We start from the raw sequence: 22,635 nt of genomic DNA, 5'->3' as shown, positions 1-22,635 counted from the left end.
GTTGTGGGTTCCTCTAGTTGTGGCATGTGGGACGCTGCCTCAGCGTGGTCTGACGAGCAGTGCCATGTCCGCGCCCAGGATTAGAACCGACGAAACACTGGGCCGCCTGCAGCGGAGCGCGCGAACTTAACCACTCGGCCACGGGGCCAGCCCCTGTGTGTCACACTTTTAAAAAATTCTTTAAATTGTATAAACTTACACAATTCTTTCAATTGTGTAATTCTAGACAATTCTTTAAATGATAGAAATTTACTGCTTATAAAGAAAAATCTGACATAAAGCAAGGTGCCCTGCCCACATACTGACTTGAGAGAAGCCCCAGGGATGCCCCACTGGGAGGGCACACGGATGGAGAAAGACTCTTGCCCTTCATATTTTATTTGGTTTGGGATGACAAATCTCCAAAACAGATCTGCAACAACATGATGCCCAGAAGGGGATGATCTCACTCACGTTTGTTAGATCTGTGCATAGCAACTCATTCTGGGACTCAACGTGACCTGGTTCTGTAAATACGATTTCCATTTCCAGAACTATGCATCAAATCAGACCCTCTAAGGAACCATGCATTTGAAAATTAGCAATTCAACTCCTGGAAAAAGTTTTAAAAAATAATGACGCCATTCTGCTCCTACTCCACCTACCTTCCACCCAGTTCAAGAGTTAAGTTCAAGAAAGCCCAAGAAATACATAACTGAGGAAACAATTTCCTGTAGTAGTATAGCACCAGGAAGCATTTATTAAGTACCTAATTGCTTATGGTTCTGGGCTAAGCACTGTGTAAAGAGAATTGCATACATAGAACTAGTCTCTCTCTCTCTCTCTCTCTCTCTCTCTCTCTCTCTCTCTCTCTCTCTCTCGTTTTCAAAGTCTTACCATGTAAGGTAAACAGCACTCACCTGGACAAACAGGTTCAGGACACAAGGACAGCAGATGAGAACTCGAAAACATACCAGTGACCGGATCCTGAAGCATTCAGCTGGTCAATGCCAGCACATTTTCAGGGTGGGGACCTAGGAAAGAGCACACAGGGGTGAGTAGCTGTTGGGTTTCCTAGGGGTGCTTGGGCTCAATTGCAGACACTGCCCACTGTCCACTGCCCACACCCACAATTTGATCTCCTGGTAGGCAGAGAAGGCTGCAGGATCAGGTTGCGAACAGGAGGGAGAAGGTAGGGGGTAAATAGCTGGGCTGGAGTAGGAGGGGGTAGAAGGCAAGCAGCATGGGTGTGGCCAGCAGAGAACAGTGAAGCAGAGACGTGGCTCTTCCGAGAGAAGACCGACAAGCAGAACCTAACAGAGACCAGCTGTTGCTGGCAGCTCCACCCAGGCCTCTGGGCCCAAGGGGTTTCTCAAGCCTTCTGCTGTGCTGAGACCTAGGGTGGATTCTAGACTGCTTGTGGTTGGTGGGAATGGGGAAGTGGAGGGCCTAGGTAAAGGTCAAAACGTGTATTGGAAGTCAAGGGGTGAAGAGCATGAAAACACATCCTGCTCAGAGGGAATGCTGATGAGTGACAGGATCAAAGGTACCCAGGCGAACGACATCTTTAGATCCGCCCTTGATGGTGAGAAGACCTTAGCAAAGCCTTTGGTGTTTCTGTGGATGAATGAAAACCACATGAACACGGATGAACAACGCTCAAGTTTCGGTTGACCAGCTGACTGTAGTTTAGAAGCAGGCCTTGTAAAAAGGGATATGAGCGAATAGTAAAACTTGACTGGACATCATAAAGTCTCAAAAATCAAAGAGAACTCAGTCATTAAAAGCCATCACATTTACTCATTAACAACTGTAAGCTTCCCAAATTCAGGTCCCGCCACAGTCCAGACCCCAAACACAGACACCACACCTAACGTGAGGGGTCAGGTCCCGGAGAGAAACGTCTCCATTTCAACCCCCTCAAATAACCCACATCTTTCTGTAATTACGCATGCACGTATTTGTTAAAGGAAACACCTAAGGCAATCTTAATGAGAAAAAATGGAGGAGATGAACGGCAGGTGGCTAACAAATTTGCTCAACCCCCACTGAGTTCTTGAGGAAATACAAATTATAATAGACAGAAAGATACTATGTTTTTGCAAAACAGTGGTAAAAAATTCAAGATTGTCCATAGGCAAGGTGGAGAAATAGATTCTCTTGTAAACAGTGATGGTACACTAACACCACTTTTTTGGGGATGGCAATTTGGCAGTATCTATCTTTATGAAAAGTCCATGCCTTTCAGCCAGCAATTCATTTCTGGAGGTCTGTTCTGGTTCCATCTGTCCTAGAGAATTACTCAAGTGTGTGCACAAAGAATGTTTATTATAATGTTTAAAATAGAAAAAAAAAATGGAAACAACCCAAATAGCCATCATAAGGGAGACTGGTTAAATCTCCGCACATCCGTGGAATACAACGTAGCAATAAAAAAAGGAGGTAGGGGCCAGCCCAGTGGCGCAGCAGTTAAGTGCACATGTTCTGCTTCGGTGGCCCAGGGTTCACTGGTTCAGCTCCCAGGGGTGGACATGGCACCGCTTGGCAGGCCATGCTGTGGTAGTCATCCCACGTATAAAGTGGAGGAAGATGGGCAGGATGTTAGGTCAGGGCCAGCCTTCCTCAGCAAAAAGAGGAGGATTAGCAGCAGATGTTAGCTCAGGGCTAATCTTTCTCAAAAAAAAAAAAAAAAGAATGAAGTAGATTTATATGGAAAAGACCATATAAATAGTCTTATGGAAAGACCTCAAAGACATATTGTTCATTAAAAGCTGCAAATTGCAGAACACTACAGAAAGCATGACATTATTTATGTAAATTCACACACAACACTATATATTTCTCTATGTAAATATGGTCATGCAAATGTATATAAGAAAATCCAGACAGATTTATACCAAACTGATATTAGCAACTATCTCTAGGGAAGGAAGTAGTTTGGTGACTGGGGAATTGAGGGGGATTTTTGTCTTTATCTGTATAGAATTTTTTTTTTACAGTGAGAATGTATTCATGTGTTACTTGTGCAAGCAAAAATGAGTTTTAAAAGAGAGGGGAAATTAACAGAACATCTGTCTTCATGAGCCAGATAAATAAATAGAGTTGACTGAGGAATTGTGTGTCAAGAAGAATGGAACTTCTCGAGGAGCTAAGTGAGAGCACTTGCCTCCCTTCTCTCCCCAGGCCCTCCAGAGTTGACTGTATGTTTAGACACGTGGGTCCCACACAGCTCCATTAGCTGGGTGGTCCTAGCAATCTATGCCAAAGCAGCTTGGTACCCCACACCACTCTCTCACCCCCTCAGAATGAGGAATACACACACCTAAGGACAATGATGGTGGGAACCAAATAGCTAGGAACCTCACTGTGATACAATTATCTATAGCACCAAAACTCAACGTCAGATCATTTATCTTGACCTCCCCTCCAGGCAAGTTTCTTTACACAGAAAATTCAAAGGACCTCATTATCACACCACCCAAACTTGGTGAGTCGACAGTATCTATCTTTCAAACAGAGACAGTGGAGCAGTTTGAATTTACTGAACCGGCATTTTAACAAGTCACCCACGAGAGAATTGGTGAGTGACGGGGTGAGGAAAATACAGCATCTCCCCAGGCTAGAATTGATAGACATGGAAAGTAACACCCGGTCAGACTGGAAAAACTAATAACCAGCAACAAAAACAACCTAAAACAGGAGATTAGTGAAAGGAAGAAACCTAGAAATAAGAAATAACTACATATCAGGCTGGTAGTACCATTTTTCTCAGTATTTTCACCTTCACACTTCACTCCTTTGCGCTTTTTTTCCACATGAGAGGTTAAAATGGCGCAGCATGAATGAGCCCTTCATCCTCAGGGAATGTTTGTCATAAAATATTAACTGCATAAGCTTTTATTTTCTTTAGAGGGGAACAAAACAATATTTTTCATCTCAACCCAGCTAACACGAACGTTTAAAAAATATTTTGCTGGCAAAGATTACAATCGCAGATGCACCAAGGCAAACAGCTTCACACTGTGCTCCTCATTAATTTAATGAATTGTGACTTCATATGGAGGTTCATAGTCAAGGACTAAATATACCAAAAATGATATTATGGTCTTGACTGTTGAAATTATAATGAGAAAATATGATCAGATGTTGAATCTGAGGTCTTCTTGTGACAACTGGAAAAATATTCTTCTGTATAGATAATGTACCTACTGTAACCCATCATTTGTAGGTTCTTGGTAAATGAAATAAACCCCAATTAAAATTCTGTTGTTTTAGTTGCTAGAGGCTGTTTTATACACACACACACATATATACACACATATGTCTAGGTATAGTAATATACTATTCTTTACATATTTCTGTATGTTTGAAAATTTTCATAATAAAAATTGGGGAAAATTCTGTGGTTTCTTTCAGATGCCACCTTACTAGCACCTGTTCAGCCCTTCAGCTGCTGTGGGTGACAACTTCACAGCAGGTTTATCTGGCTCAACTTTGCAGCCCAGCCTATTTATAGCAGCCACATGACTCTCTTAAAGCAAGCTTGCATGGCCACCCCCCGTCTCCTCCTGGCTCACCACAAAACATCAGAACTCCTCTGCCCGGCTTTCCCGGCCCTCAGAATGCAGCCCGTCCCTCCTGTTTCCCCTGAGTTCCCTCATGATCCGCAGGCTGGTCTTCTCACCCACACTGTTTTCTCCTCAGTGTCTCCGTCCACGGGGCACCCTGCGGGAACGTGCTCCCTCTGGCCTTCACTTTAAACTTGAGCTACCAACGTCCCACCCTAAGTCTGGCTTCCCCCGCTCATCCCCTGTCTTCAGCACCTGCAGTCTAGACCGGAAACAGCCAGCAAGAGTACACACCTGGCGCTTGGATGTGAATGGAGCATTTCTGTTAGCGCTAAAATGACCACCTCACCTACTTAAAAACCAGAAAACAAAGGAACAAGCACCAACTAGCAGATGTCAACAGGTAAATTATTGGTCAATTTCAGTTCACGATGCTTCCAAAGGTGTACAGAAGTGACTTCGCTAAGAACACGCGACCACTTCATACATTTGTTCAATGTATCTTTATTTTATTTTTTTATTTTTTTATTTTTTTGAAAGATTTTATTTTTCCTTTTTCTCCCCAAAGCCCCCTGGGACACAGTTGTGTATTTTTAGTTATGGGTCCTTCTACTTGTGGCATGTGGGACGCCGCCTCAGCATGGCCTGATGAGCAGTGCCATGTCCGCGCCCAGGATTCGAACTGGAGAAACCCTGGGCCACTGAAGTGAAGCGCGCAAACTTAACCACTCGCCCACGGGGCCGGCCCCCAGTGCATCTTTATTGAGTAGCTACCACAGGCAGGCACTTTGCTAGCCACTTAAGGTACATCAATTAATAAAACAGGTCAGCCCTCAAAGAATGTAAATTCTAGTGCGAGCAGCAAACATAACTAAGGTACAAAGTAAATAAGTGTGTTATGTAGTGTACTGGGAGATAATGAATGCTATAAAAAGAAGAAAAAGTTGGAAAGGTTAAAGGGGATTTGAGAGAAGGTAGCAAACGTGGCAGAGGGCAGGGTGTGCAATTTTAAATAGTCTGCTGAGTGTCTTAGTCCGTTTGAGCTGCTGTAACAGAATATCACAGACTGGGTGGCTTAGAAACAACATAAATTTATTTCTCATGGTGCTGGAGGCTGGAAGTCCAAGGTCAAGGCCCTGGCAGATGCAGTGTCTGGTGAGCACTTGCCTCCTGGTTCATAGTCGGCCGTCTTCTCGCTGTGTCCTCACATGGTGGAAAGGACAAGGAAACTCTCCGGGGTCTCTTTATAAGGGCACTAATCCCATTCATGAGGGCCCCATCCTCATGACCTAATCACCTTCTAGAGTCCCCACCTCCTTACACCATCACGTGCTGGGGCTTCAACATATGGATTTGGGGGGATGGGACAAAATGCAGACCATATGCAGATAAGGAGGCTTCATTGAGAAAGAGACATTTGAAGAAAGACTTAAAGGAGGAGAGGGAGTTGGTCATGAAAACATCTGGGGGAGCAGCGTTCCAGGCAGCCATGCAGAGGGAGCCCATGCAGGAACGTGCCTGGTGAGTCTCTATCATCTCTCAGTGGGCACTTGGACCTCACCCCAGAGACACCAAGTTTCCGAACTGACTTCCTCTTTCCCTTCTTCCTGAAACTCCCCACTTCAGTGTGTCGGGCTTTCCAGCTCCAACACCGTCTTCTGCATTGCATATGACAAATATCCAATAAATATGAAGTAGAGAACAAATAGATAACACTATGTTTGTGTAACTCACAAGCGACTACCTCACAGATCTCAACGAAGACTCTTGAAACACATTCGTTTACTAATTCATGGCCTCCTATGTTACCAAAGTCTTCAGTACTATTCTGGAACCCTTTTTTCAATTGATTTCATATTGTGTCCTTGGGAGAAGTGTAAATAGAACTTAGTGCACGATAGAGGAACGAAAGAAATGTCCCATTCCAGACTTCTGAAGGGAACAGGTCAAGCCAGTGTGTGAGAGGAGAAAGGGAGGCAAGAGGCAGAGGAGACAGAAGGAGGCAACTTGAAGGCCTTTCAGAAGCAGGGGTGTGGCCTGCATGTGGGAAACCCAGCGTCAGGGACTTCCGATTCACTTGGCCCAGTGACCAGGGAGGCCTCAGTGCTCAAGGACAACTGCCCTAGGAGGACGTCTCTGCAAAGGGAAAATAATGAGGCATTCCAGAGAGCTACGATTTCTATGTTTTAACCTAAAAACACAAGTTATGAAGCATGTTTATCCCCATACGGAAGTCATTACGGAAAGTGAGAACAGGGGAGTCAAAAATTAGGATTTCATCTGTCCTCAGGCTTAGTCATTTCTTATCATGGAGCTACACACACACACTTGAAAAACCACAGCACACAAAATTACCAAACTGGAAAACACCTTGTCATTTTAATTAGATGGAATTTTATCTTAGCCATGACAGAGAAAAGGTGATTTTTCTAACTAGAAGGAAAAAACACCTTTCTCTTCAGGATTTATACTTCTTGACACAGATTCAGACAAGAAGGTTATTTCTTTCTTTCCCTTTCTTTACTTTTCTTTACCTTACCTGACACTTCTGTTGTCTTCTGCAGAACATCATCACTTCTAGTAAAATACCAGCCAGAAGCACTGGGGTCCACGCAGTCATCCGTCCCTCCATGCGTGGTCCTGTGCTGCATACTGGGACTACAGGATTGAACAAGATGGTTGTGGTCCTTGCACTCAAGAAGCGTATTGCCCTGGGAGGGACATAGACATTAGATGAGTACATTTGCACATAAACATTTAAGTTACAGTTATAGTAAATATTAGGAAAGAAGCTTAGAGGGACTTGGACTAGTAGGGGAGAGGAGCGTGCAGAGGGGTCAGGCTTTCTTAAGGACGTGATGCTTAAGCTGATACTTGACGGTGGAATAGGGGTTAGTCGGGACGGGCAGGAAGGGTAGAGGGTCCCCCCAGAGGGAACGGGCGTAGTGCTTGTGAGGAACTGAGAGGCCCCGGTTGCTGTGGATAATGAGAGTGGGCAAGGATTGTACCAGTCGGAGTTCTCAGAGAAGCAGAAGCAATAGGATTCACAGAGAGAGAGAGATTTAGTATAAGGAACTGGTTCACACGTTCATGGAGCGGACAAGTCTGAAGATCTGCGGGCGTGTCGCCAAGCTGCAGACCCACGAGAGCCAATGGCGTCCTTCCAGTCTCAAGTCCAGCGGGTTCAAGACTTAGGAAGAGTCTTTTTACGTTAATGTTTTAGTTTGAGTCCAAAGACAGGAAAAAAGCCAATGTCCCAGTCCAAAGGCTGTCAGGCAGGAGGAAATCCCCATCGCTCAGGAGAGGTCAGCCTTTTTGTTCTACTCAGGCCTTGAACTGCTTAGACGAGGCCCGCTGCATCAGGGAGGGCCATCTGTTTTACTCAGTCAAATGATGTAAGTGTTCCTCTCACCCAAGGCAGCCTCACAGAGACACTCAGAATAATGTTTGACCAAATATCTGGGCACCCCATGGCCTAGTCAAGTTGACATATAAGATTAACCATCACAGGGAAGGTGATGAATGGGGCTGGAAAGTAAGATGTGGGACAGATGTACATGGGCCTTGTAAACAACGCTGAGTTTTGATCTTTATTCCGACAGCAACGGGTAGCCACTGAAGGGCTTCAAGAAAGGGAAAGAAATACTCTGATTAGTATTGGCAAGAGGTTTGATTGCTGTGTGGGGAAAAGACATGAGGGAACAAATGCAAGGAAAGCTCCATAGAAGAAGTGACATCTCAGGACTTGAAGGTTGAGAATGATTTAGTTATTGGGAGAGGATTAAAGGGCATTCCAAATGATAGAAATGCCATTAGCAAAGAAATAAAGATGGAAAGTGGAGGGGCCAGCCCAATGGCACACCGGTTAAGTTCCCATGTTCCGCTTTGGTGGCCCGGGGTTCACCGGTTCGGATCCTGGGTGCCGACATGGCACCACTTGGCAAAAAAGCCATGCTGTGGCAGGCGTCTGACATATAAAGTAGAGGAAGATGGGCACGGATGTTAGCTCAGGGCCAGTCTTCCTTGGCAAAAAGGGGAGGATTGGCCGTAGACATTAGCTCAGGGCTAATCTGCCTCAAAAAAAAAAAAAAAAAAGATGGAAAGTTCTGAGTATTCAGTGATTAAATCATCTTGACCAGAGAATAGAATACATAAAAAAAATATGTAAAAATATATTTTTAAAAAGATATATGTATAATGAAGCTAGCAAGGTGGCTGGAGGCAAATCACAGAGTCTTGAGTAATGAAGTAAGAAATGCATGACTTTATTTTGTAGCTAATGAGAAGAACTTGATGGTTTCTTTGAGCAAGTGAATGACACCATCAGATCTATTTTAGAAAGATGACCGTTGATGACAGTGGATCGGCAGCTGGGAAGGAGACCAATAGAGTAGACAGCACTTGGTAGGGTACCAAGAAACCATTAAGGATGGAAGGGGAAGAGGCAATGGGCGTAGTACGGAGGAAACAAATTCAGGAGACTTATCTGAGGTCAAGTCAACAGAACTGAGCAACTGACCAACCGCGGAGAGTGAGGAAGGGGAGGCAGCGAAATACAATTCTACATTTCTAACCTGCGTAATTAAGTAGAGGGTGATGCCCTTGACCATGAGAGGGGATTCAGGAAGGAGAGGGCAAGCCTGCATTTATTTCACGAAGGGGGGTGAAGGAAGGATGGGAAGAGGGAGGAGACAAAATCTGACATTGGATGCGTTGAGTTGGTGGTGCTTATAGCATTTCGAGGTAAGATGTCCAGCAGGCAGTTAAGATTTATGGATCTGGAGCCCAGGAGAGAAGTTGCGGCTGGAAATACAGAGTTGGGAGGCATAAGTATAATTATAATTGTTCTCAGTCTTTTGGATTTCAAAATTTAGTAAAATTTCTCAAAAAAAAGGTAGTTCACATGATTAGCTTTTCTGTTTGTTAAATATTCCATCTACTGTCACCACCACTTCACAAAAGATCAGACATTATGATTCCAAAAAAGTATAAAAGCTGTCATTTCAGAATAAAGGAGCCTCTTTTAAATTGAATAGATTTAGCCTCATGAAAAACTCTCTCCATCATCCTCATTTCTCTCATTTAGCTGCAAACCTGTGAAACTTGTGTCACAGATTGTCTAGTTTGCATTTGCCCAGTATGGGCTTAAGACATGAGGGTAGCCAAAACTGTGAGATTTGATGAGAAAGCCTTGGAAGAGAGTTCAGAACTTAGAGAAGAGAAAATGGAAGAGAATGAAACCTTAGGAAATCAACGTTGAGGTGAGGCAGTGGGCAGAGAAGCAGAGGAGTGAGGGAAAAAAATTAGGAAAAAATGAAAAAAAAAATAGAAATAAGAGACTAGGCCAGTGGGATAGTAGTTGAGTTCGCATGTTCCACTTCGGTGGCCCGGGGTTCACAGGTTCAGATCTCAGGTGTGGACCTACGCACTGCTCATCAAGCCATGCTGTGGCAGCATCCCACATACAAAATAGAGGAAAAATTGGCACAGATGTTAGCTCAAGGCCAATCCTCCTCACCAAAAAAAAAAGAAATAAGAAGAATGCTACCACCTTTTAACTGCAGTCTTATAGAAACCCTTACTCTCATCTCTGTTTCTGTAAAGAAGGGATTTTGATCAGCATGGCAAAGAGGACGTCATGTGCCCCTGGTGGCCAGGAAGAAGATTAGCATGAAAGCCACAAACTATAACAGGGGTTGGCAAACTATGGCCTGTGGGCTGAATCTGCCCTGCCCTCTGCCTGTTTTTGTACACTGCCTGGGCCAAGAATGCTTTTTACATGGTTTAAAAAATCAAGAGGGGCCAGCCCTGTGGCTGAGAGGTCAAGTTCGCATGCTCCCGCTTCAGTGGCCCAGGATTTCACCGGTTCAGAGCCTGGGCATGGACATGGCACCGCTCATCAAGCCATGCTGAAGAGGCATCCCACATGCCACAACTAGAGGGACCCACAACTAAATACACACAACTATGTACTGGGGGGCTTCAGGAGAAAAAGGGAAAAAAAATTCTTTTTTTTAAAGTCAAGAGAAGAATACTATTTCATGACGTGAAAATTATTTGAAATTCAGATCAGTGTCCATAAATAGTTCTGTTGGATCAGTCACCCTGAGTAGTTTGCGTGTTGTCTGTGGCTGCTTTCATGCTACGTGACAGAGTTGAGTAGTTGTGAAATAGAGCGTAGTCCAAAAGGCCTAAAATACTTACTATCTGGCCTAGAGGGGGCTGTTTGTGTGCCTCCAAAATTCACAGGTTGGAACCTAATCCCCAAGGTGACAGTGTTAGAAGGTGGAGCCTTTGGGAGGTGATGAGGTCACAAGGGTGGAGTCCTCATGAATGGGATTAGTGCCCTTATAAAGGAGACCCCAGAGAGTTCCCTAGCTCCTTCCTTCCATCGCATGAGGTTACAGCTAGAAGGCACGGTCTAGGAAGTGGGCCTTCCCCAGATCCCAAATATGCCAGCACCTTGATCTCGGACTTCCCAGAACCATGAGACATAAATGTCTGCTGTTCGTAAGCCACCCGGTCTGTGGTATTTTGTTAGAGCAGCCCGAACAGATTAGACATGGCCCTTTACAGAAAAAATTTGCCAGCCCTTCAACGAGAAGCTAGAGGGAAGGGGGTGGGCAGGCTGGAAACCCAGGGAGGGAAGAGTCAGGCAGAGCTGTAGGAGGGGATCCCTCCCGCCTTCATCCAGGACCGAGACTGTGTCACAGAAGGGGGTTCTCAGTGCAGTATGTGGCACCATTCAATGTCTCCGGTGTTCAGAGGCCCAGGGAGAGGAAAAAGAGCATGTCAGCATGTTACAAACAGATTCACATTTGGGTTGTTGTTGTTGTTGTTTTATTTTATGCTTGTGTGTTTTCATATTAACTTAGACAATGTTCCTTTAAGCAAAAATCCACTCTGCTTTTAGAGCGTGACCTCCCTCCAGTCCTAGATACTGATTCTTGGGGAAGAGTGACATTCCCCTACAATGCTGGCTCATTATTTTCCTTCTGGAATTGCAAATCCAAGGATCAAATGGCACAGTCTGAATACATCAAGGAGGGGAGGGAATCCCACCAGAGGTGCCTTGAAACAAAGAAAACAAATAACTTCAAAACTGCATCATGTGATCTGGACCTGTTACCGGACAGATGGAACTCTGGATTGTTCCATTCTATCAGAACAACAGAGGAAGGAAATGTTTTAAAATGAGATTATGTTATTTTCCCCAGTTCTTATTATGAAACCTTCCTGAAATGAACTTTAAATATCAGCAGCCCCTTTCATGCGGGTGAATGGGATTCAGTCAGCAGGAGCACTGCAGGAAAGTGGGTCCATTATGAAAAATGTAGAGAGGCAGAGGTTTCGACAAACAGCGGATCCCTATGGGGTCCTTTGGCTGGTGAGAATTCAGGCTCTAAAACACAGCTGCGTGTGTTAGGAAGGGACCCGTGTCTTTGAAAAAGCTATGTGCCTCATATAAACGGTAATTAAGGGGTCCTTTTTCAAAAGACATCAATTGTAATGAATAAAAAATCTTCTGCACTCTTTGCCCTCAACAAGAAAATGATTGACAACCAGTTATTGTATAGAGAAGAAAAAATACCCTGGAAGTTTTGAAAATCTCCACCAAATAAAATCACGCAATAATTCTTTCTAATGCTAGACTTCCTATACAGAATTTTCCAAGGGAAGTTGTTTGTATTATATAGCCCCGAACCCTGCTGGATAATGAGAAAAGATGTTTTGCTAGTGTTCTCTAGTTAAATGACTGTCCAAGACCAACCAAGGCTTTGTCTCCTTGTCTCTTTGTATGGGGGCCCCCTCCCACACCTCTAAATCTTGCGGTTCCTAAAGACCCTCAGAGTACCAGAGCCCATATCCAACTGCTCACCTGACATTGCCACTGAGAAGTCTCGGAACATCTGGAATTTAATTGCCTCCTCCATCTTCCTTCCAGTCTTCACTGACTCCATAAATGGCACCCGCATCCATCCACTCATGAAGCCAGAACTTGGGATTCATCTCCAGTTCTTCTGTTCTCATTGCCCAGCCCCCAGACCATTCTCTACAGTGTCAAAGCAAATGACTTCCTGCAACATAAATAAGACCTTATCGTGGACCTGCTTAAATCCTGCACTGACTTCCCACGACACTTAGAATACAATTCAAACTCTTTTCCTTGGCCGACAAAGCCTCTGTGATCTGGTCTGGCAATTTCTCGAGCCTTTTCTCAATCACTCCTTCCTCACTCATGATGTTCCAGCAATATCTGTGTTTTTCAGTCTTTGACTTCTCTTGATCCTTTCCACTCTGAGCTTCTGTATTTTCTGTTCCCTGTGCCTATAGAGTTCACCCCACACACTTCACAGACTGCCATTTTGGATACAGAGCCATACTCTCAACCTCCTTTCTCTTTTAATTATCAGGGTTTGGGGCTGAGCTGACTGTCACCATTGGAGTTCAGCATGGACTCCCAAAGAGCATCCTCCTCTATCCAAGTTCTGAGTCCTTGAGAAATAAATCACAGAAGCCAGGCAGAGGGAGACCAACATATCACCCTCATTACTGACAAAATCAATCTTGAAGCAAGTGGCTTATAATATCTGCAGACAAGTGGCTTCCTAGTACTAACCCTAGGTTCAGGTAGACCTACTCCCAGTCAGGCTGTGCTATGACCGTGTGGGGGTCTTGCCTCTGGAATATTTACATTAAGGAGGGGGCAGTGCAGACCTGCGTTCTCCTCAGGCAAGTTGGCTCTCCAAGAAGAGGAGAGGATATACCTGGACTGCAAACCCAGGTTCTCTTTCCAAATGTAAGTATTCCTCTTCCTCTAGGAAGTGACATGCAGAGGAGACTGGAAGTGTTATGCTGGCAAAGCTCCCTCTACCTAGAAGGAAACACCAGGAGTTGAGAAGAAGCATTCCCTCCTGCGCCCCCTGCCCTCAAAGCCACCTTCTCTAAAACAGCCTCTCTAACTCCTCTTCCCTGGGCTGGGCTAAGGACCTTCATCTGGCCCTCCTGGCACCCTCAGCTTCTCTGCAGTCACCTACTCTTTTGCCCTATATGATCTATTTCTATGCCTGTCCTCTCCATCAGTCTGAGGACTTTCAGAGACCAAGAAGAATAAAGAGTGGGGGGAAGAAATGTTATTGTGTATGAGTTGGAGGTGTTTTTCTTGCCATATTCCACAGGTTAGGGGATGACCCATGTTGGGAATGGAATCCAAGCTAGGATGGGACTTTCCAGAAAATGAGAGCCAGCGCAGAGGACCACAGCACAGCTGGCCTATGCATGGAAGCCCATTTCCTAGAGCTCTGTCTGTCTCTCCTGGCCTCAGCTGGAGGATGTAAAATGAAGGGCAGTTCTGTCCTCCTCACACAGGGTTTTGTGAGACTTTTTTTTTTTAACATTCTGAAGACAGGAAAAGTATCCCTAGCACAGATTGCCCGTGACTCCGAGGTTAAATGGTTCAATCCATGTCGCGATGGCTTCGGCTCCCTGGTGAGAGAATGTGCTCTCACACATTAAATTGGTCTTGCTTTCAAAGCAGGGCACCTGCATTGGAAGGATCCCTCTTCCATGGGGATTTAGCAGCCCCCTCCCCGCATACGTGGGGTAAAATACATCCGCAGTGCTAATCATCATGGAGGGATTACTGAGAAAGTGGTGTGATCACCATATATAATCTACAACCGGTGCAACGCTGGGCTGTCTCACTCCAGCACTTACGTTCTCTGCAAAGGGCAATACTGAAGCCTGAAATATTGCTGAGAACAAGGAAGAATGCATTTACATTCAGGGCAAGCAGCCCATGCGGGAAGTCTAAACTACCAGACTGACGACGGCAATAAACAGAGTTGTTAATATGTAAGTCACAACCTAGATGGAACAGGACGGAGCAAAGCTTAGCCCCGGTCTAGCCCCCCACTCTCAGGGGCCCTGGGAAAGGGACTAATCAGGGAGGCGGTGCTATTCATTGCTACTGAGAGAGCACCATGACTCCTACAGAGCTAGGTCTGCACGTGCACTATACACATGGACCTACTCATGTCCATTTGTACTATAAATCCTTAAAGAGCCACCAGTACCCCACACACCGCTTCCCATCATGCTGTGGCCTTTAGTGGCTTCTTTCTTTCAAAGGCTTGGTGTTTCTGTTAAGCTTCTTCGACTTAACATAACTGTCCTGTTGAGGAGCAAATAGATGCCCAGTGGGACTTACCTGAGCCCACACCCTTTGTAGGCATGACCCTGCCTCTAAAACAATATTAAAATGGTGCACGCGTTTCACCTTGAGCGAGAACACTGGGAATGCCATTCTCTTGTTAATCCATTAGTTTCTGAGTTCTGACTCTGCCAGGCCACACAGGGAAGGCTTTCTGGAGGAGCAGATCCTTGCACTGAGTCTTAAAGGATGAATTAGATCAGGTAGACATTAGAGGGGTGGGTTGGGGGTGGCAGGTGGATGGTTTCAGAGGGGACCACATGAGCAGGGGCATAGAAGGGGCAAAAGCTATGGTGTAAATTGCAAGGAGTGGGGAGGTGTGGTCAGGCCAGAGCTTGGCCCGTATCCTGCAGGCAGTGGGAAGTGACAGGGTCACATCTGCATTGCAGCTGGATTAGTCTGGGCCAATGGGGGAGATGGATTTGCACAAACTGGGACAGGTGGCACAGACCCATGTTGGAAGACTGACACGGCAGCCATGCTCCAAGGAGCCCTTGTAAAGTGAGGGGTTTAGGCTGATCCAAAATGCTCCAGTCTGGGACAGGCAGCGGCCTAGGGAGATTAGAAGTCTCTTTAGGGTGACTGAAGACCCACTAGTGACAAGGGCCAGGTGGGCGGTGGCCTCATCTATGGGCTCCGAGTCAGGGGCAGGGTGAATAGCTGAGGGTGTTACAGACAACAGCTGGCAAACACCCACTTCCATTATGTCTATTAATGTTCCTGAAAATAAAATATGCTAAAGGTGTTTCAAAAGAGAAAGCCTCTACTTCTGGGTGTATACACAAAAGCATTGAAAGCAGGGACTCAAATAGATATGTGTTTGTGCCCCCATGTTCACAGCAATGTTATTCACAGTGACCAAGAGGTGGAAATGACCCAAGTGTCCATCAGTGGATAAATGGATGAACAAAATGTGTTATAGACACACAACGAAATATGATTCAGTCTTGAAAAGGAAGGAAATTCTGACACATGCTACGACATGGATGGACTTTGAGGACGTCATGCTAAGTGAAATAAGCCAGACACAAAAGGACAAATGCTGTATGATTCCACTCATACGAAGTTCCCAGAATAGTCAAAATCACAGAGACAGAAAGTAGAGTGGAGGTTGCCAGGGGCTTGGGGCTGGGGAATGGAGCATTAGTGTTTAATAGGGACGGAATTTCTGTTTGGGAAGATGAAAAAGCTCTGGAGATGGACGGTGATGATGGTCGTGCATCAGTGTGAATGTACTTAATGCCACTGAACAGTATGCTTAAAAGTGGTTAAAATGGTAAATTTTGTTATGTATATTTTACCACAATTTTTTTAAAAAAGAGCTAAAGGAAAAGTGAATTAACATTCATTGAGCACCTAGTCTATATCAGCACCACCCTAATTGCTGTAGGTGCTGCAATTTATTTAATCCCCCTGAAATGCCCTGGGCTCTGTGCAAGGCGGCCAGCAGCCACACCTGGTCAGGTGTCCAGAGACTGCCCTCCACTCTGGACTGCAGGCCTGGCCTGCTCTAGGAGGAGGGCACATACCATTATCTAAGCCCCTCAGGCCCCTGTCTGTTTGCCCCCGTCACCAAGGCAATGACAAAACAACTGCCCCCGCCTGCCAGACCTTCATGGGAGGAGCCCCACAGCTGACTGCCGGCTCTTTGTCAGCTGACCAGGAGGAGCCGTGGGCTCAGCCTTCCAGGCCCCACCCCGCCTCTGCCTCCCCACCCAGATGTGCCTGTGCTCAGAGGAAAAGGGGTCCCAAGTCCCGGCGATCAGAGCTCTGTGTGACCCGGGTGGCCTGTGTGGCGGGGATGAGGAGAGACTGACAGCCTCCTCATGAGTTGGGCGGCCTGCTGTTTGAGGATCTCCTGGGCCCCCTGACAGCCTTGGTGGAACCTCAAAGACAGTTCAGAGAGAGACTCAGAATCCTTCTCAACACAGCATCCTGGGGTCAGAGTTGGCTCACCAGGTGAAACCACTCCGCCATCCCTTGTTCTTCGGCTGGCCTGGCCTTGGCTTTTGTTTTGACTTCTCCTAAAAAGGCTGCCTGGGCTCCAGATCCTGTTCCAGGCCCAATCCAGGCAATCAAGATACTATACCCGGCCTGCTTCTCGGGGAAGGCCCTGAGCAGATGTCTCTCTACCTCCCGTAAAGGCACAGAACTGGGAAATTAAATCCGCCTTTGTCCCATCTCTCCGGTGCATCTCCCGTCCTCTCGGCCCCCATCACTAAGTCAGGTGAAACAGAGTGACTTTCATATGATGTTTCTTTCAGAATTTCTGCCTCCCACCCAGAGGCCTGAGCTAGTCCGTTTCAGAGTCTGGCGGAAGCTTCTTTCTTTGTTCGTGGAATAACATCTACTTAAGTCTCTTACACTTCCCTGCTCCAACTGGAGTGGAACAGAGGGGACACCTGGGAAGGGAGATGGTGTTCTGTCCCCTGCAGACCGTTCCTCTCTCTCTGTCTCTCTGGCTCTCACTCTCCAGCATACACACACACACACACACACACACCTGTTTGCAACAAGAAGGAAAAGAATCTACCTTTGAGATTCCAGGCCTGCTTGATCATGGAGATAAGCACGCCCTTGCTGTCCACTGGCCTTGCCCCAGAACACTGGGCCACCCTGGGACTGCCTCCTGGGCTGTGGGAGGGCTGGGCCAAGAGACACCGGGCTGCCTCACCCTGGCCACTTGCACAAGCAGCTTTCAAACCAGATCTGCAGGCTGAGTGTGCTTTGTTCTTTTGGACACCCAAGGCCCACGTTAAACCAGGGCTCCCACCGCTCCCGCTTGGAGGGGAGAGAAGAAGGCTCCATTTTTCTTAAACGAGCCGGCTGCCTCACACCTTACAATCAAAACTAACCTATGAGTCACCGCTTCACCCCTGCCAAGTCCTCAGGACTTTGTGGCTCCTGCTGTCTTCGTGTCCTGATAGAATCTAGAATCCAGGAATTCCAGGCTTAGGAAGAACCTGGGCAAAGTGGAGAAGACTGTCTGTGCACCTGCCTCCAGGCAGGACCCACCCAAAAGCCTTCCAGCGGTGGGGGGACTATTTGCAAGATCATCTTTGAAGGTCTCCAGGGAAGTTGTTTCCACCAGGATGGAGGATGGAGCTGTGAACAGAAGTTGTTTCATTTGTTATGTGCTGGAAACAAAGGGGCAGTTCAACCTGTTCTCACCGCGCCAGTGGCTTAACAAGCAACTCAAACTATAATTACCTTCTGCCAGTCGGACTGGTTGAGGAAATGGATGGCTTCCCCTAGAGCTGGGGTGACTGCCAGCCCCGGGGTTCTTGGGACTGTCCCTGAATGTCTTGGTCTGGCTTCTAATGTGCTTGATTTTGGTATGTGAGTCACTGTCCACTCAGAAGAAAATGGCCAAGCAAAAAGAATGGAGGGAAAAGACAGGACAACTGCTATGTAGAGTGTCCAAGGCAAGTAAGCATTTAAGTCTCAGGCAAGCCTTACTCTAAGCACAGCCAACCCCAAATCTCAACTTACGATACTTCGATGGTCCAGTATAGAGGCAATGGTACTCATTACTGAATTATTTTGTTTTACCAACAACAAAAAATCCATCAGAAGTTTCCTCTTGGCGACTCCTCTAGGGACTTGTCAGAAATCCAATTTACGGACAACTTTTTGGGACCCTCCTCTATTGTGTAAAGCAAGATAGTCTTGGATTCTGAAGCTGCCTAAGCTTGGAAAACACCAAAGCTTTTGTAATTCTAGAGAATAAGAAGGGCTCATTTGGCATGAAAGAACATGAAATACAAACACCAGCTCATCAAAGGGCTTCAAATGTCTTAAAAACGAAAGAAAACAATACAGTCCAGGAGCCAAAAGTGGTAACAGCTCAACCATAGGAGAGGTCTTCAGTCACCAGGCAGACTCCATGGGGCACGAAGCCAATGGCGGTTGTGCTCCTGGGTTCTTCCCCATTTGTAACTGGACAGGTGGGGTGGGGGGCTGGGTTCCCCCACAGCCCCCAGAGCTCATTCCAGCTCACCATTGCATTGATCTTATTTTTAAAGCAAGGTTTAGCTTTGGCATGGGCCCGGGAAGAGGTGCATAGGGTCCCCATGGTCTCCTGTTGCTGGTGGCCCTCTTTCCCACACCTGGCCCAAAGCTGGACCTGTCAGGAGCCAAACTGCAGAGTAGGTACAAAGAATATTCAGCTTCCCCAGCCCACCCACCCTAGGTCTGTCTCACTCCTTCCCTTCTTCCTGCAGGCCCCAGCCCAGTCCTGCATTCACCTCAAGTTTAGGCTTTAAGGAAAAATGGGACAAGCATTCATCAAGACGTAAATGGCTGATCATTGACAGCTATGCTATTTCCTCTCTGAGCAGCATCTGCATTCTTGACAAAACCTTAAGGAAAGAGAGTGATGGCTAATTTTATGTCAGTGTGACGGGGCCAAGGGGTGCCTAGATCGCTGGTAAAACATTATTTCTGGGTGCATCTGTGGAGGCGTCTCCAGAAGAGCCCAGCGTTTGAATCAGTAGACTGAGTAAAGAAGATGACCTCATCTACGTGGGTGGGCACCATGCAATCCATTGAGGGCCTGAATAGAACAAAGGGTGGAAGGAGGGCGAATTTGCTTTCTGCCTGAGCTGGGACATCATCTGCTTCTGCCCTCGGACGTTGGGATCCTGGCTCTCGAACTCTCAGACTCGGACTGGGACTTACGCTATCGGCGCCCCGCTTCTCAGCCCTTGGGGTTTGGACCGGAACTACACCACCAGCTTTCCTGGGCCTCCAGCCTACACACAGCCAATCGTGGGACTTCTCAGCCTCCATAATCACGCGAGCCAATCCCTCATTACAAATCTCCTTTTGTATCTATCTCTACATATCCTATTGGTTCTATTTCTCTGGAGATGTCTGACTAATATAAAAAGGAATATGATCTAACAGGAATTTCAGATGTCAGAAGGAAAAGAAGGCACAGAGGAAGGCAAGGGGTGGGGCAGAACCCCACAGAGAAGCCTTGAACTCATACTGAGGAGGTGTCACCAAGGTGAGCCACATATAAGACCAGGCCGGGTATTACTAGGTAGACCAGTTGTTCAGGAGAAACCACTGCGCCATGTGTCACAGATCCTTCTCCTCAACCACCTTTGATCTACTGGTTTCTGAAGCAGGGGACATGGGTGACCCTGACTGCTGCTGGCCTTGTCCGATGTGGCCTCACTAGTGCTCTATGTTGGGGAATGGGGGCTATGGCTCCCAGAGGAGATGACCTCCCCTACAAAGGGGCTTCACCCACAGGGCTGAGGAAAGTATTTGGCATCGGCAGGAGTCAGACTGGCTCCAGGTGTGTCCCCTCCTCCTCATTGCCCTGGGAGAAATGCAGGTATTCTGGGCTTTGCCACTGAAAGACGAAGGAGGGATGGCTCGCTGGTGACCTCATTACCGTCATTACCCAGAGAACCAGTTACACCTGCTCACCGCCCACAGCCTGCTGACAGTGGGCATGGATGCCAGGGCCAGGCAAAGACCCAGTTCCTGGGCAGAGATGCCTCCCTTTACAGCCACATCAAGGCCTCAGATATATTTCCTCTTGGGTGGGGAAAGAACAAGGCTTTCTGTGTTCATCAAGAAAGGGAGGCCCTGTGACTCTTCACTGCTACGTGCTCCTCTAGCACTGTCCACAGAGTTGTCCATACAGTGATGGGCCCCACAAGTTAGCAGTCCAGAGCCTGACCTACCCCCACGTCAGCATTGGTCCCACCTTGAGGCACGGGGGCCAGCCTTTTGTCATCAGGCTGTCATTGGCTTCCAGCTGCCCTGGGGATGGGGGAGACTGCATGGCCTCCTGGGTAAAGGTGACAGCTAAGTGCTGTTAGCAGCCACAACGGCCTGTTAGAGGGACCTGGGGGAACTGCCTGTGTCTACTACACAGGGAATTTGAATTTACTTTTGTTCCTTTGGTTAGGTTTTTTTCCCAGACAGGTTTCTTCATCTGTCATTCGCACGAATGTTTCCTTCTTCCTTTTTTTCCTTTATTATTTTTGCACGCTTGCTGTTCCAACCTTCTCCTTCTCTCTTAGAGCGGGGTTGAGTTCTCTGTGACGTAGTCCACTCCTTATCCGATCACTTTTGTGTCTGTTCTGAGCCACAGTTTGGCGACGGGGGTTTTGCAGTCACAGCTGCTTTCCCGTACCTGGCAACTTGGCGGGGAAAGGGCAGGGAGAGTTTCTGTGGGGTTCTGCACAGCCTTTGCGGGCAAAGCTGCCTCCTGCCTTCTCTTCTGATCCCGTGGGAAATGTCCCATTCCAGATTTCACACGCCCTCATTAAGAGTGTTTCTTACTACTGGATGGATTTCTTGGGTTTTTCGGTCATGCCTCCAAATTTCGTGGAGCTGAGGTCCTGAGAACCTGGGGGTGAGTAGAAGCTTTTATCCTCACACAATTTCCCTTTCGACCTTGCCTGGGCTGCTTCATTCCCTGAGAATTCTCGGGATTTTATTGATTTCTCTTTATATCCTGCTTCAGGGGTTGGGGGTGGGGTGAAGGTGGAGCTGGGAGCTATTTTGAGTATCATGTTTCTGTCCTCGGAGACCACTTTTCAATTGACAGTGCAGGATTGTATTCTTTTCCACGTTTGATCACTGACAGTGAGGTTTTTTGCTGGACATGACCATGTTCTGTTGATTTCATTAGGCTCTGGGGACAGAGGGTTGTGGTCAGATTTTATTTATTCTTGGGAAAATGCAAGTCCATAGAGTTAGACACCAGCATTCCACCAAGCAGGGTGTGAGCAGCAGAGGAAAGAACAGGACACCAGATGGTGGGGTCACCTCATGGTTCTGAAACAGAGGCCCCAGTGTCATCTACAGCCCCCTCTGCCAACCTTCGTCCCCTCCTGGAGACAGACCTCTCTTAGCCTCAACCAGAGCCAAGGAAACAGGAACCGGCTGTCAACTGAACTGACATCTGAGAAAAAGAAATCCTTTCAGGTCTGTTGGAAGACTCCATCCTCCAAAATAATCTCTCTATTCACACTTCACTGGCCATCACCTTGAAACCGGCAGAGAGTGAGCCACTGATGATTAAGTAGCTAGGAACTAAACGCTTTTTCCTTTCTGCAATTACTGATTATAGCTTTTAGCCATTTAACCCACCCATTGTTAACTGTGCTGCTGAGGCAATATGCTGTCTGACTCCCACTAGGTTCCTACAGATAATGTCTCCCTGGAGCCTGGGTCGCCATGGAAATGGGCGTGTGAGCTGTTTTTCAGGAATTAGAACTCCTTGTCCACTTCAGGCCGGTTGAGACCACCAATTCATCAACCAGGCCCACGCAGAAGTCCCATAGGCGACCTTTTGACGTCAAGAGGCTAAAAACTCCACCCTCAGATCATGCTAACGCCACCATTTTGTGAACATGCGTCCTGTGAAGAAGCATGGAGTCTGCCTACGCTTGCACAGCTCATCAGTTACCTCACCTCTCCTCACCTCCAATCGCCTATCCCCACATTTCAGACCACCTTGCACCCATCCCATAAATATCCCCGAGTGCCAGTTTTCAGGGAAGCGGATATAAAGCTCGTGCTCTCAATTCCTCGCATGGCTGCCTTGTGAGTAAACCCTCTCTGCTGCAATCTCGTCGTCTTGGTGTTTGGCTTTCTGGGCGGCAGGCAAAAACGAACCTGGTGAGGTAACAACCTCAGCAGGACCTTGTAAAGGACCCACATTCCCTGAAGCTTCTGCCTATTCCTTCTCCAAACGCACAGGAGTCTATCTCCCCCAAGAGAGAAGCTTTTCCCAAGAGAATAATTAGCAATTTCGGCATTTGGGGCTAGCAACATGAAAAGTGCGCTCGAGCCAATGGAAGGACATAGTTAGCATGGTGAGGTGGCCCCTATATAGGCAAAGTG

General features: G+C 46.9%; 1 protein-coding gene and 1 long non-coding RNA gene across 6 annotated transcripts in view; one reads left to right on the top strand and one right to left on the bottom strand.

Moving 5' to 3' along the window:
* The window catches only part of USP6NL (USP6 N-terminal like), a 256,318-nt gene that overhangs the window by 202,100 nt on the left and 31,583 nt on the right, over nt 1-22,635 (bottom strand). The window contains exons 3-6 of one of the 5 annotated variants that reach the window (XM_070255360.1): nt 13,266-13,422; nt 12,427-12,625; nt 7,087-7,258; nt 900-1,013 (exon numbers count right to left, since the gene is read on the bottom strand). The gene's annotated coding sequence lies outside the window, so the exon portion shown is untranslated. Of the gene's footprint in view, nt 1-899; nt 1,014-1,110; nt 1,401-7,086; nt 7,259-12,426; nt 12,626-13,265; nt 13,423-17,293; nt 17,557-22,635 lie in introns of those variants that run through there. The other 4 variants (XM_070255364.1, XM_070255362.1, XM_070255365.1 and 1 more) reach the window with 4 other exon arrangements.
* LOC138921454 (uncharacterized) lies at nt 19,644-22,359 on the top strand. The gene is made up of 3 exons (XR_011434038.1): nt 19,644-19,771; nt 21,034-21,139; nt 21,929-22,359. It is a non-coding gene; the product is annotated as an uncharacterized lncRNA (long non-coding RNA).

The sequence above is a fragment of the Equus caballus genome, chromosome 29 (genome assembly GCF_041296265.1).
Source record: "Equus caballus isolate H_3958 breed thoroughbred chromosome 29, TB-T2T, whole genome shotgun sequence".
Classification (NCBI taxonomy): domain Eukaryota; kingdom Metazoa; phylum Chordata; class Mammalia; order Perissodactyla; family Equidae; genus Equus; species Equus caballus.
The sequence above is the reverse complement of the archived record's forward strand: the minus strand, read 5'-3'. Positions and strand labels throughout refer to the sequence as shown.